Source organism: Penaeus vannamei, chromosome 22 (genome assembly GCF_042767895.1).
Source record: "Penaeus vannamei isolate JL-2024 chromosome 22, ASM4276789v1, whole genome shotgun sequence".
Lineage (NCBI taxonomy): Eukaryota > Metazoa > Arthropoda > Malacostraca > Decapoda > Penaeidae > Penaeus > Penaeus vannamei.
Genome location: NC_091570.1, coordinates 14665869 through 14678368, shown reverse-complemented (window position 1 = coordinate 14678368; position 12500 = coordinate 14665869). Strand labels below are relative to the sequence as shown.

The 12500-nt window shown below is 45.2% G+C and overlaps 1 protein-coding gene across 2 annotated transcripts in view; it reads left to right on the top strand.

The window, feature by feature from the left end:
* The window catches only part of LOC113819830 (RNA binding protein fox-1 homolog 1-like), a 724543-nt gene that overhangs the window by 257647 nt on the left and 454396 nt on the right, over positions 1–12500 (top strand). The window lies entirely within an intron of this gene.

Below are 12500 nucleotides of genomic sequence, written 5' to 3'. Positions count from 1 at the left end.
TGGTAGATGACGTCACCTTATAGCTCCTTGGCAGGTAACGTCACCTTAGAGTTCCTTGGTAGATGACGTCACCTTATAGCTCCTTGGCAGGTAACGTCACCTTAGAGTTCCTTGGTAGATGACGTCACCTTATAGCTCCTTGGCAGGTAACGTCACCTTAGAGTTCCTTGGTAGATGACGTCACCTTATAGCTCCTTGGCAGGTAACGTCACCTTAGAGTTCCTTGGTAGATGACGTCACCTTATAGCTCCTTGGCAGGTAACGTCACCTTAGAGTTCCTTGGTAGATGACGTCACCGTATAGCTCCTTGGCAGGTAACGTCACCTTAGAGTTCCTTGGTAGATGACGTCACCTTATAGCTCCTTGGCAGGTAACGTCACCTTAGAGTTCCTTGGTAGATGACGTCACCGTATAGCTCCTTGGCAGGTAACGTCACCTTAGAGTTCCTTGGTAGATGACGTCACCTTATAGCTCCTTGGCAGGTAACGTCACCTTAGAGTTCCTTGGTAGATGACGTCACCTTATAGCTCCTTGGCAGGTAACGTCACCTTAGAGTTCCTTGGTAGATGACGTCACCTTATAGCTCCTTGGCAGGTAACGTCACCTTAGAGTTCCTTGGTAGATGACGTCACCTTATAGCTCCTTGGCAGGTAACGTCACCTTAGAGTTCCTTGGTAGATGACGTCACCTTATAGCTCCTTGGCAGGTAACGTCACCTTAGAGTTCCTTGGTAGATGACGTCACCTTATAGCTCCTTGGCAGGTAACGTCACCTTAGAGTTCCTTGGTAGATGACGTCACCTTATAGCTCCTTGGCAGGTAACGTCACCTTAGAGTTCCTTGGTAGATGACGTCACCTTATAGCTCCTTGGCAGGTAACGTCACCTTAGAGTTCCTTGGTAGATGACGTCACCTTATAGCTCCTTGGCAGGTAACGTCACCTTAGAGTTCCTTGGTAGATGACGTCACCTTATAGCTCCTTGGCAGGTAACGTCACCTTAGAGTTCCTTGGTAGATGACGTCACCTTATAGCTCCTTGGCAGGTAACGTCACCTTAGAGTTCCTTGGTAGATGACGTCACCTTATAGCTCCGTGGTGACGTAACTGTAACGCCCCTGACAAATAGCTTTGCCGTAACACGCCTGGTGGGTAGCATTGCCTCAAGAGTTTTTACAGGTAATAATACCGTATTGCCCCTGACGTAGCATTTTTTTCAGGTTTTAAAAAGGTTATAACATCTCTATCTAGTGACTACCTTTAGGCCTTGGGCAGGTAATATTGCAATGACCTCCACTCCCTTGCCAGGTTGCATTACCGTAACGCGCTTGACAGCTAACATTACTCCAAGGCCCCTGACACGGCCGATATTTGCTTGTCCTGCAACCCCCAGCATATTCACGGAGCGCCGAGCATGACGTGAGAGAATGCGTTATGTATTGCTCGCAGCGGAACATCTGGCCTCCTGCGACTTCCTCATGTATGAGTCATGAGGTATCGTGACGAAGGGCCTTCCTCATCGACTAAACTCGCGACAAAGGAAAATTCCTCCAAAAAGTGTGCATTCTTAATGATAGCTCGCTGCTGGTGGATATGACGCAGAAATGAACTCGCATTTTAGAAATGTGTGCGTAATAGGAATACTTTGCTTAATGCCGACATTGCCTGCAGAGCGCGATCATATAGCTCGACGGTTGAGCTGTAACTTCAAGGTCACCTCGATAATACTTTTTTTGCGCTTCTTTGCTTATAGACATACATTTTTTGAGTGATTCATCCATATTGTTAATTTAGAAGTCAAATTTGCGCTGTTGTTAAATCATGCTGTCTCTTCCGCGCAGTCTTGGAGGAGGAGAGCTCGCGTGGCGCTTCCCTGAGAATAATTGATGGCTGCATTGGCCAGGCCTTGAGTGCGGCCACAGCAAGGCCAGGTATGCCAGGAGGAATCTCCCCGGGGGATTGAAGCGTAGAGGTCGTACTCGAGAGAGAAAGGACGACCTCTGACCCTCGGGTTGGACCACCGTGGGAAGCTCTATTGAAGGTCTCCTCATGAAAATTCGCCTTTGCTCCCACGGGGGAAATTGCTCTCGCCATGCCCTCTTGATTCGATGATCATATCTCGGAAACCCAGGGGGGGGGGTCGTCCCCAGACTCGAGCCGGGTACTCTGGCCCAAACTACTTCCGGTGCGTTGTTTGTTTCCCTCCATTGCGTTGCCGTTGACGTGTTCCGAGTCATAACCGTTTCGGGTCAGGATCGTTAATGATGCTCCTCCATTGTTGGCTCGAATAGCCTAGTTATCGTTCATACGGTCCATTGGTCGGCCACACGAACGACTCTGCAGGTAAAGGCTCATGGTGGAAATTTCGGCCTCCTGCTGGAACTGGCGGAGGACACGAACTTGCAGTCATGATGGAAAATTGTCGCAAATTTCTCTCGTTTCATTTTTGAGTTGGGTTTTATGGTGTTTAATTCTATTCATTTTGTTTACTTATTTGTTTGTTTTAGTGATGTATGCGATAAGAAATTGATAAAACTATAGATGAAAGAATAGTCGTTAGATTAGGAAAATCGTCATCAACTGCATGTTAGCAAATCAACATTGCAGTCGTAGCTGTGGCCTCGAAGTTAACCCTTCACCAGCCCCTCCCCGTCCCTCCCTCTTTCCCACCATCGATCGTTCCTTTCTCACTATCCTTCACTTTTATATATCCATCTAGTCATTCCTCCTCTCTTTTCCTCTTCTCCCTCTCTTACCTCCTTCCGCTTTCCCACTTTTCCCTCCTTTTTTCTTCTCCTTCCCTTTCGGAGTTCTTACCTTCACATCTCTCCCTCCTTCCCTCTTTTCTCTCCTTCCTTCCCTTCCGTTTCTCCCTCTCACATTCTCTCTTATCCCATTTACTTCCCTCTTCTCCCCTTTCCTTTTCTCCCTCTCTCCTTCCTTCCTTCTCTCTTATCCCATTTTCCACCCTCTTCTCCCCTTTCCTTTCCTTTTCCCTCACTCTCCTTCCTTCCCTTTTCTCCCTCTCTTATCCCATTTTCTTCCCTCTTCTCCTCTTTTCTCCCTCCCTCCCTCCTTCCAGGTCTTACCCCCCTCCTTCCTTCCTTCCTCGCCTTCCCTCCCTCCTTCCTTCCTTCCTTCTTCGCCCTCCTCCCTCCTTCCCACCTCGCCCTCCCTTCCTTCCTCCCCCCTTCCGTCTTCGCCTTCCCTCCCCATACGCACATACCAACGTCGCATGGGCTGTGCAGCGGTGGACGTTGGTATGTCGTAATCAGCTGTGGGACATATTTTGGTCCAGAGATTGATTTTGGTGCCCATATTGTGACATTCTTTTGCGCAGACTTTTTTCTTAGGTGTTGGGGAGGGATGGGTGAGGTGGGGGTTAAATACGGTGGAGGGGGGGGGGGTCTTCCGGGTATATTCTTATTTTTTGCATTATTTTTTCTTTCCCTTTGTTGTTCTAATATTGTTTCGATTTTCTCTTGCTTTGATCTTCGCAGTTTTCATATTCTTTCTTCTCTTTAAAGTCATGTCTTGTTTAGTCATCCGGTTTCTTGATTATGCTTAGATATATTTATTCACTGTAAGATCGCCCTTTTCAACTTTTCATGATTATATTATCTCGCTGCTTCCTCATTCAGCCATTTTTAAAACGCGTATTGATTTCCAATTTTCGGTTTCCTATTTCTTTTTCGTCATCACATCATTACATTTTCTAGAACCTCACTATCATTACTCTAGCATGAGTAGATAGGTACTATCTGTGGCACTAGTAAGATCCTAGTTGCACATTCCTTTCGTTGGGTCATGTGCTCTATTTGGTTTAGTAGAGGTCATTCTGTGCTATACTTGAAACGCCAGAGACTCGAGTCATGGTCAGAGAAGGGAAGGTTGTTATTTATCCCTATGAATGCATTATTCCAGCTTACATCTACTTTGATTTTCTATTAGCATTTCAGTGATAGGGAAACCTCTGTTCCCACTGCAGGCGCTTCAGGTTAAAAGGAAAAGCTCTGCCCCCCCTCCCTCCTCCCCCTCCTACCTTCTTTCCTCTTTATTTCGTACCGTTGTTTCGCTGTAGAAATCAGCCTGCATTTAAGCATAGTTTCTGTTTTGTATTTTTTGTTGCCGTAGAACTACGGTATTTATAACTATTCTATAATTAATACCCCCCCCCTTCGTGCTTTCGTTGGTTCTACTCACTCCCCCTATTCTATTTATTATTATTATCATTATTATTTATCTGTATCACAGAGATACATCTATTTTCGATTTTCTTCGTATTTTCACGAGAGTAAAATCCACTGTCACAGCTGGAGACGCAACGTAACGAAGGACAAGCGTCCGCCCCTTCTCCCCTTCTCGTTCCTAGCTTCCAGTTGCCTATTTCATTTTCTTTGCCATGACAGTACGACTAATTGCATTGGCTGTTCGCAATTCTCATGATCGTAATACCGAGCCATTCAGACCTATCCTGCAATCAATGTTGCCAACTGTAGACGCATCAAGTCGGTTTGCGAGGGAACAAGGGAAAGCGTCTCCCCACTTTTCCCCTCTTCCCTACTTCCGTTTACCTCTGTCTTAGTCACAGAAATGCACAGCTTTATATTTTTGATTCGTAATTCTTTCTGATCGAAAAGCCGTTTGAGAACCTATTCTGCAATCACTGTTACCAGCTCGAGGGGGCTTCGAGTCGGCCGGCGAAGGAACAAGGGAAAGCGCCCCCCTCCCCCCTTTCTCCATTCCCCTTAGTCTGTAGCCCCCGGGCAGTAAAATACGCCAGAGTCGTTTCACCATCTCCGGATAGCTTCGCGAGGGGAGGGGAGGGGGGACGAGGGGACAGGGGACATATCCACTGTTGGAATGATGGGAAAGGGGAATATCTCCGGGAAGATGAGGCAAAAGGCCTGAGCTTTGTATTGAAATGAAAAAAGGGAGTTTTTTCGCATCAAGATGAGGGAAAGGATTGGAGTTGAGGGGAAAGCGAGGTCCCCGCGGTGAAATAAAGGGAAAGGATGGCTTGGGGAAGAGGTTGTCGACGGGGAGGGCGAGTGAGCAAAAAGGAAGGTCTCACGTTGAAAGAGAGATAAAGAAGGTCCTTTCTTTATGAGGAGAAGAGGCAGGCGTGGTTCGGTGTCGTGCTATTAGGTAGTGAGGAGGGAAAGTGATGGCGCCCGTGTTGAGAGAGGAGAGACCGGGAGGGAAAGCGGCGCATCAATATCAGCATTTGGTGATCGTTAAAAAGGAAAGGGTTTTTCGAATCGAGTTGATAGAGCAGAAAAAGAGGCATTATTCCCTTGGCCTCCAGGAAGCCCCCATGAGGGCGGGAGAGCCGGACAGCGCCCGACCAGCGGCAACAGAGTGGGGTAACCGAGACACATTCGAGGGGCAGAATGTTAAATCATTTCCGCCAGTTACAAGCGCAGAGAAGAGGGGGTTAGCGCTCGCAGTCATCCATCAACATTGGCAATCTGAAAGGGAACGAGGAGAGGGGAGGCGGCGAGGGAGGCCAGAGGGAAAGAGGGGAATGGGAGCTGAGCAGAGGTTGGAATACTCATTCATTTTGATAAACGAAATGTCACTGCTTGTTACGGGGTCCATGTATCGCCTGCCGGGGTTGTTGCAGGTGGGAATGATATTGACGAGTAAATCATATGATCAGGCAGTGCAGTTGTTATCCTTCGTTTTGCAGTGAGTGAGCGGACTTTAGGGGAGGCTGTGAGGCCGTTTTGTAGGACTGGACGTGATATACGGCGAGGTTAGGTCGGGAGCAATTAAATGGCGGATAACGTTATTATTGAACGACACTATATTATGGCTTGATATTGCTGATATCAATGGCATGATGGCCAGTATTTTTGAACGATCTGAACTTCATTTTTACGAATAAGCCATGTATAATCAGCGCCTATAAATAGCCCTCGCCAAAAGGAACACGATTACATCTTCCTTCCGCAGTTTCGGACGGTATTCGCGGGGAAAATGGAATATGAAAACCACAGAAGTTTCGCCGACGTGAATAAATCAGCGTCGCAGTCAAGCCTCGCCAATATTTCATGTCGCTCTCTTGTAGTTGCCATTTTCCCACTGAACAGAGACGCCAGTGATGGAAAAATGAAATCCATAACAAGTGCAACGTTTAGGACGCTCTTCCGTGTGTTTGAGTTGCCGTCTTTTGCCTCCAGGTGGCGAGACAAACGGGTAACATCCCTTCGAGTGTCTCAAGGCCTTCCGACGCTGGGGCTTGGCTCTGTGCCTTTAATAACCTTGTAAGTGACATCAAAGGTACTCCTAATGCCAGGACAGGAACTTGCTGCAAATGTTTCTTCTTGGCGTCGTCGAGGAATTCTGAAGGAGGGAGGGAAAGAGGGAGGAGGAGGGAACGTTGCCAGTTTTGTTTCTCTTTTCTTCGTTCTTTTTCTTTTTCTCCTTTCCTTTTTTTGTCCTTTCATTTACCCTTTTCTCTCCCTTTTTATCTTTTCCTTTTTGTCGGATGGTTTATCTTCCATCTCCTTTTGCTTTTCCCGCATTTTCCTCCTAATCCATCATCATCACGTCCTCTTCTTCTTCTTCTTGCTCCTCCGTCTTGTTCTTCTCCTCCTCTTCTTCCTCCTTCTCCTGCTGCTGTTGCTGCTGCTCCTCCTGTTCCTCCCCCTCCTCCACCTCCTCCTCCACCTCCTCTTCCTCCACCTCCCCTTCCTCCTCCTCCTCCTGTTCCTCCTCCTCCTCCTCCTCCTCCAGCACCCCCTCCCCCTCCAGTAACCCCCGTCCCTCTCCTCCTCCTCCACTACCTCCAACTCCTCTTTCCCTAATCCCTCTCCAGCGCCATCCTCAAGTCTTACGTCCGTCCCGCTCTCGAGGTCGAACTTGAAGGCTGTTGTTAGTTTGCGGCCGTCACGTCCCCCTCGAGAAGTGGCCCTCGTTGGCTGGTCTTTGAGTTGAGAGTGAGGGGAGTAGGAGGGGAAGATGAGAATATGAGAAGAGAACAGATGGGGAAGAGAGGGAGGGAAACAGGAAGGAAAGAAAAGTGGGAAGCAAGAGAGGAAGAAAGGGAGGGAACAGAAGGGGAAGAGAGTGAGGGAAACAGGAAGGAAAGAAAAGTGGGAAGCAGGAGGGGAAGAAAGTGAGGGAAGCAGGAGGGGTAGAGAGGGAGGGAAACAGGAAGGGAAGAAAAGGTGGGAAGTAAGAGAGGAAGAAAGAGAAGGAAACAGGAGGGGAAGAAAGGGAGGGAACAGGAAGGGAAGAGAGGGAGGAAAGCAGGAAGGGAAGAAAAGGAAATAAGCAGAAGGGGAGGAAAATAAGGGAAACAGGAGGGGAAGTGAGCGAAACAGAAGGAGAGAGTGAAGAAAAGAGTAAGAGAAACGGGACCTGGGGAGATTGACGGAAACAGGTAGTTGAAAAGGAAGAGAGAAGGAGGGAAACAGGAGAGAATTTGGGACAGAATGATAAGGATAGAGTGAGGAAACAGAAAGGAGGAGTAGAAAGTGAAGAAGGAGGACAGCATACTGGAAACAGAAGGAGGAAGGAGAGAATGGGGAATCATAAAGAAGAGAGAATCGGAGAAAAGGAGACATGAGGGAAAGCCAAAGAGGATAGAGAAGATACAGGAGGAGGAGAGTGAGAGAAATAAGGGGAGGAAAGAATGAATTAAATAGAGTGAGGGAAGCACAAGGAAGAGGATAGAGTGAAGCAGCAGGAGGAGGAGAGAATAAGAGAAAGGGGAGGAAGAGAGAATGAAGGACAAAGAGAGAGGAGAATAGAGTTAGGGAAACAAAAAGAGGATAGAGTAAAGAAATGTGAGGAGGATAGATTGAGAAAAATAATAGGACGCGAGAATGAACGAAACAAAGAGAGGAGGATAGAGTGAGGGAAACAGGAGGATGAGAGATTGAAGGAGGTCATTAAAGAGAAGGCCTAAAAGAAAGAAAAAAATCATAGACAAACCTATCTAAGATATGTAAGAGTATTTAGAAATTAGTGAATAAGAACAGCGGCCGCTTGTGGAATGGGCGTGGGCGTCACGTTGACTATAGGAGCCTGGCTGTCTGGTCGTATTATGCGGGCGAGAGGGAGGAAGAGAAGGGGGAGAGGAAGAAGAAGAAAAAAGAACGAGAAAAAAAAACAAACGTAGTAGAGTAGGAGGAGAAGAAGAGGAGGGAGAAAAAGAAGAAGGAGAGGAGGAAAAGGAAAGAGGAAGAGGAGAAGAGGAAGTGAAGAGGGAAGATTAGCGGAAATATAATGAGTCGAAGAAGAAGATAAAGAAGAAAATGATGATAAAGTATGGAGAAGAGAAAGAAAAGGAGGAAATTCAAGAATAGAGGAAAAGAAGAAAAATAAGAAAGAAAGAGCCAGAGAAGGAGGAGAAGAAGGGGAAGGGGAGTGGAAAGGCGAGGACGTCAACACGCTAACTGAGGGCGCCGTCGGGGAATTCGGGGGGCGGATACACTTGGGGGGGGGGGCGGACGTCAGTGGATGGGGTTCTTTCGGATTAAGTGTCGTTTATCTCGCAATTTGTCTCGTCCTAACAAATGGGTGGGCGACAGAGACGTTGCGCTGGTAATCTAGGAATGGCATTCTCTCTCTGTCATATATATATATATATATATATATATATATATATATATATATATATATATATATATATATATATGTGTGTGTGTGTGTGTGTGTGTGTGTGTGTGTGTGTGTGTGTGTGTGTGTATACATATGTATGTATATGTATATATATATGTATATATATATATATATATATATATATATATATATATATATATATATATATATATATATATATGTGTGTGTGTGTGTGTGTGTGTGTGTGTGTGTGTGTGTGTGTGTGTGTGTGTGTTGACTTATTTCAAGATCAGTCGCCAAGCCAAGAAGCGGAATCGCCAACAAAATGAAATCATGTGAGCTTTTTCGAAGGGAAATCTCTCCATGCAGTTGCAGAGATGAGTTGGTATGTTTGCAAAGTGTCAAGATAAAGGTGTTTTTGGGCTGTCCTTTGCCGTGCCTTCGTCCCACCTGGCTTTGATGTGTTGATTTGTCCTTTCTTTTCTTATGTCGCTGTTATTGTTGTTATCAGCATCGGTATTGCTATTGTTAATATTGTTGTTATCACTGTTATTATTGTTATCATTATCATCATTATTACTGTTGTTATTATTATTGTTGTTATTATCATTATTGTTGTTGTCATCATTATTATTAATGTTGTCGTCATTATCGTTGTTAATATTATTATCATTATTATTATTGATTTTATTATTATCATCATCATCATTATTATTACAATTAATCGTTATTATCATTATTATGATTTTATGTTACATATTATATTACTATGATCAGCATCATTATTTTGTCTATATTATCATCCTTCGCCGCACGGTTTTGTCTGAGTAATTAAAACTACATTGATTTGTGTGTGTGTGTGTTTGCGTGCTTGCGTGTGTGCGTGCGCGTATGTGAACATGCACATGTGGGTGCTCATGTACGTGTGTGCGTGGAAGAAAATACTCCAACAGGAGATCCAAGAGCTCTAAGAAGACATGTGTGCGTAAGTTTCTCCAGCCCCCAGGCCCCCCCCCCCCCGTCCCCCGCCCCCAGTAGCGAGCCTTCCCTTGCCTCCTCCGCGATGCTGATGTATTTATTCTTTCTGTTGAGCGATGAGCCTTGAAGCCTGCAAAAATGATCCGTCTCGGCGCGTCTTCTCGAAATCCGGAAGATTTCTTGGAAGGAAAGAAGAAGAAAAAAGGAGTTTCAGTTTTAATATATTCCGTGTGTGTGTAAATAGACGGGCGGGCAGGCAGGCAGACACGCGCGCGCGCACACACACACACACACACACACACACACACACACACACACACACACACACACACACACACACACACACACACACACACACACACACACACACACACACACACACACACACACACACACACACACACACAGAAATATTCACACACAGACAGACATATAGACAGATGGATAGATGAATATATATAACAGGTATATATATATATTTGTGTCTTTTTATCTCCTTTTCTCCCTTTCCTTGTAGTCTCTGTGGCCAGTTATATTTTCCCTTTATTTATCACCCTGTATTTCTCTTTGTCTCATTCTTGTTCCCAATTCCTCACTTATTCCCATTCTCATCCGTTTCTCTCTCCCTTTTCACTCACGTCATCCTCATTTCCTCTTTCTTTGTCTGCCTCCGCCTCCCTTATTCATCTACCCCTCATTCTACCCCTTCTTCCTCCGCTCTTCTGTAGGTCCCCCTCTTTGAAGTAATTCTCTCGGCCCTTTCTCTCTCCTCTCAACTTTTCTCCCCTATATTTCCTTCCCTTTGAAGGAAAATATTCCGTAATTCCCTTCTCCTCCCACTCACCATTTTCCCCTACAATTTCTGCTCTTCGAGGAAAAGATATCTGTGATTCTCTTTTTATCTCGGTCCTTCTTCCTTTCCCCAACATTTTATCTTCCTTTTTTTCGTTTTTTTTTCTTCATTATATATATATATATATATATATATATATATATATATATATATATATATATATATATATATATATATATATATATATATATATATATATATATATATATATATATATATATATGTATATAGATAGATAGATAGATAGATAGATAGATATAGATATAGATATAGATATGTATATGTATATATATGTATCTATATACATGTTTATTTTTATTTATTTATTTATAGTCCATATTGAAGGAAAAACACGTTTTCTTTTTCTTTCTTTCTTTTTTCCTACCATACGCCTAATACCTATCTATAATTCTCTTTCTCTCCTATTTTTCCTTCCCCCTATTTTCCCTTCCATTTTCTGAAAAAATGCAGGATTTTCTTTCTTTCTTCCCTCCCCCCCTCCCACCTTTTTCACCCCAAATTTTCTCCCAATGTAAGAAAATCACTTCGTTATCGCCTCTCTACTCTACATCCTCACCTTCCCTCGCTTCTTTCCCCTCTGCCATCTCTTCATATTACGGAGCTTTCCCCTTGCCCCTTTCCCCTCACTGCGAGAGTTATCAATAGTCTTTCGTATTCCTTTTACCTATTTTCCTTCCTGTCCCGGTTTTTCTCATTCTTTCTTTCTTTCTCTTTCATTTTCTCTCTCTCTTTCTTTCTTTCTTCTCTCTCTCTCTCTCTCTCTCTCTCTCTCTCTCTCTCTCTCTCTCTCTCTCTCTCTCTCTCTCTCTCTCTCTCTCTCTCTCTCTCTCTCTCTCTCTCTCTTTCTTTCTTTCTTTCTTTCTTTCTTTCTTTCTTTCTTTCTTTTCTCTCTCTCTCTCTCTCCCTCTCCCTCTCCCTCTCCCTCTCCCTCTCTCTCTCTCTCTCTCTCTCTCTCTATTGTTATTTTCCTTTTTTCGTATTCTGAGCTTTCTACTATATCCCCTTTCTCCCATTTCTTTCCCTGTTCATGACATTTTATTCCCCATTTTTTCACTTTGTCTTTGTTCTTACTTTTCATTATTCTTTTCCTCTTTCTGTTTTGCCGCACGTCGCTTTTTCCCTTACATATTTCCCCTTCCCCACTTCTTTTCGCCCCCATCTCCCTTCATCTTCTCTAACCGCCCTTATCCCTTCCTTTCTCCTCTTTTCCCCTCTTTTATCCATCTTCCTCCTCCCCGTCTCCCTTCTTCCATCCATCCTCCTCCTCCTTTCTATCTCCACTTCCACCCATCTTCTTCCTCCCTCTCTCTCCTATTCCATCCATCCCCTTCCCTCCCTCTCTCTCCTCATCCAACCATCCTCCTCTTCCCCCTCCTCCTTCTCCCATCCATCCTCCTCCTCCCCCTCCTCTCCTCTTTCACCCATCCTCCTTCTCCTCCCCCCTCCTTTCCTCTCTCATCCATCCTCCTCCACCCCATTCCCCTCTCTGTTTCCCCTTTCCCCTCTTCACCCATCCTCCTCCACCCCATTCCCTTTTCCCCACCTCTTTCCCCTCTTTCATCCATCCTCCTCCACCCCATTCCCTTCTCCGCTTCCCGTTTCACCTCTTTCACCCATCCTCCTCCACCCCATTCCCTTTTCCGCTTCCCCTTTCCCCTCTTTTTCCCCTCATGCCAGGCTGCCACATATTGCCATTCAGCGCTAGAACATTTCACAGATAATTACCGTGCGACAAAGGCAGCCCCGTCCACTCCGCCCTCGTTCTCTCGTCAATGTTTAGATGACACTTAATTGTTGCCGTTTTACCCCGTCGGCTGCCAGGCCGGTGGGCGGCAGGGGTGGAGCGGCTCGGGCGGGAGGAAGGATTTTTTTTGTGTGTATTTGTGTGTGTGTTTGTTTTTTTATTATTATTATTATTTTATTTTTTTTTTTTTTTTTGAGGGGAGAGGTGTTTTTTTTTTTTTTTTTTTTTTTTTTTTTTGGGGGGGGGGGGGGTGATTCGTTTTTTTGGGGGGTTGATTCTTTTTTTTTGGGGGGGGTGGGGTGGATAAGTGGGTGGGTGGGTAAGTGGGTATTTT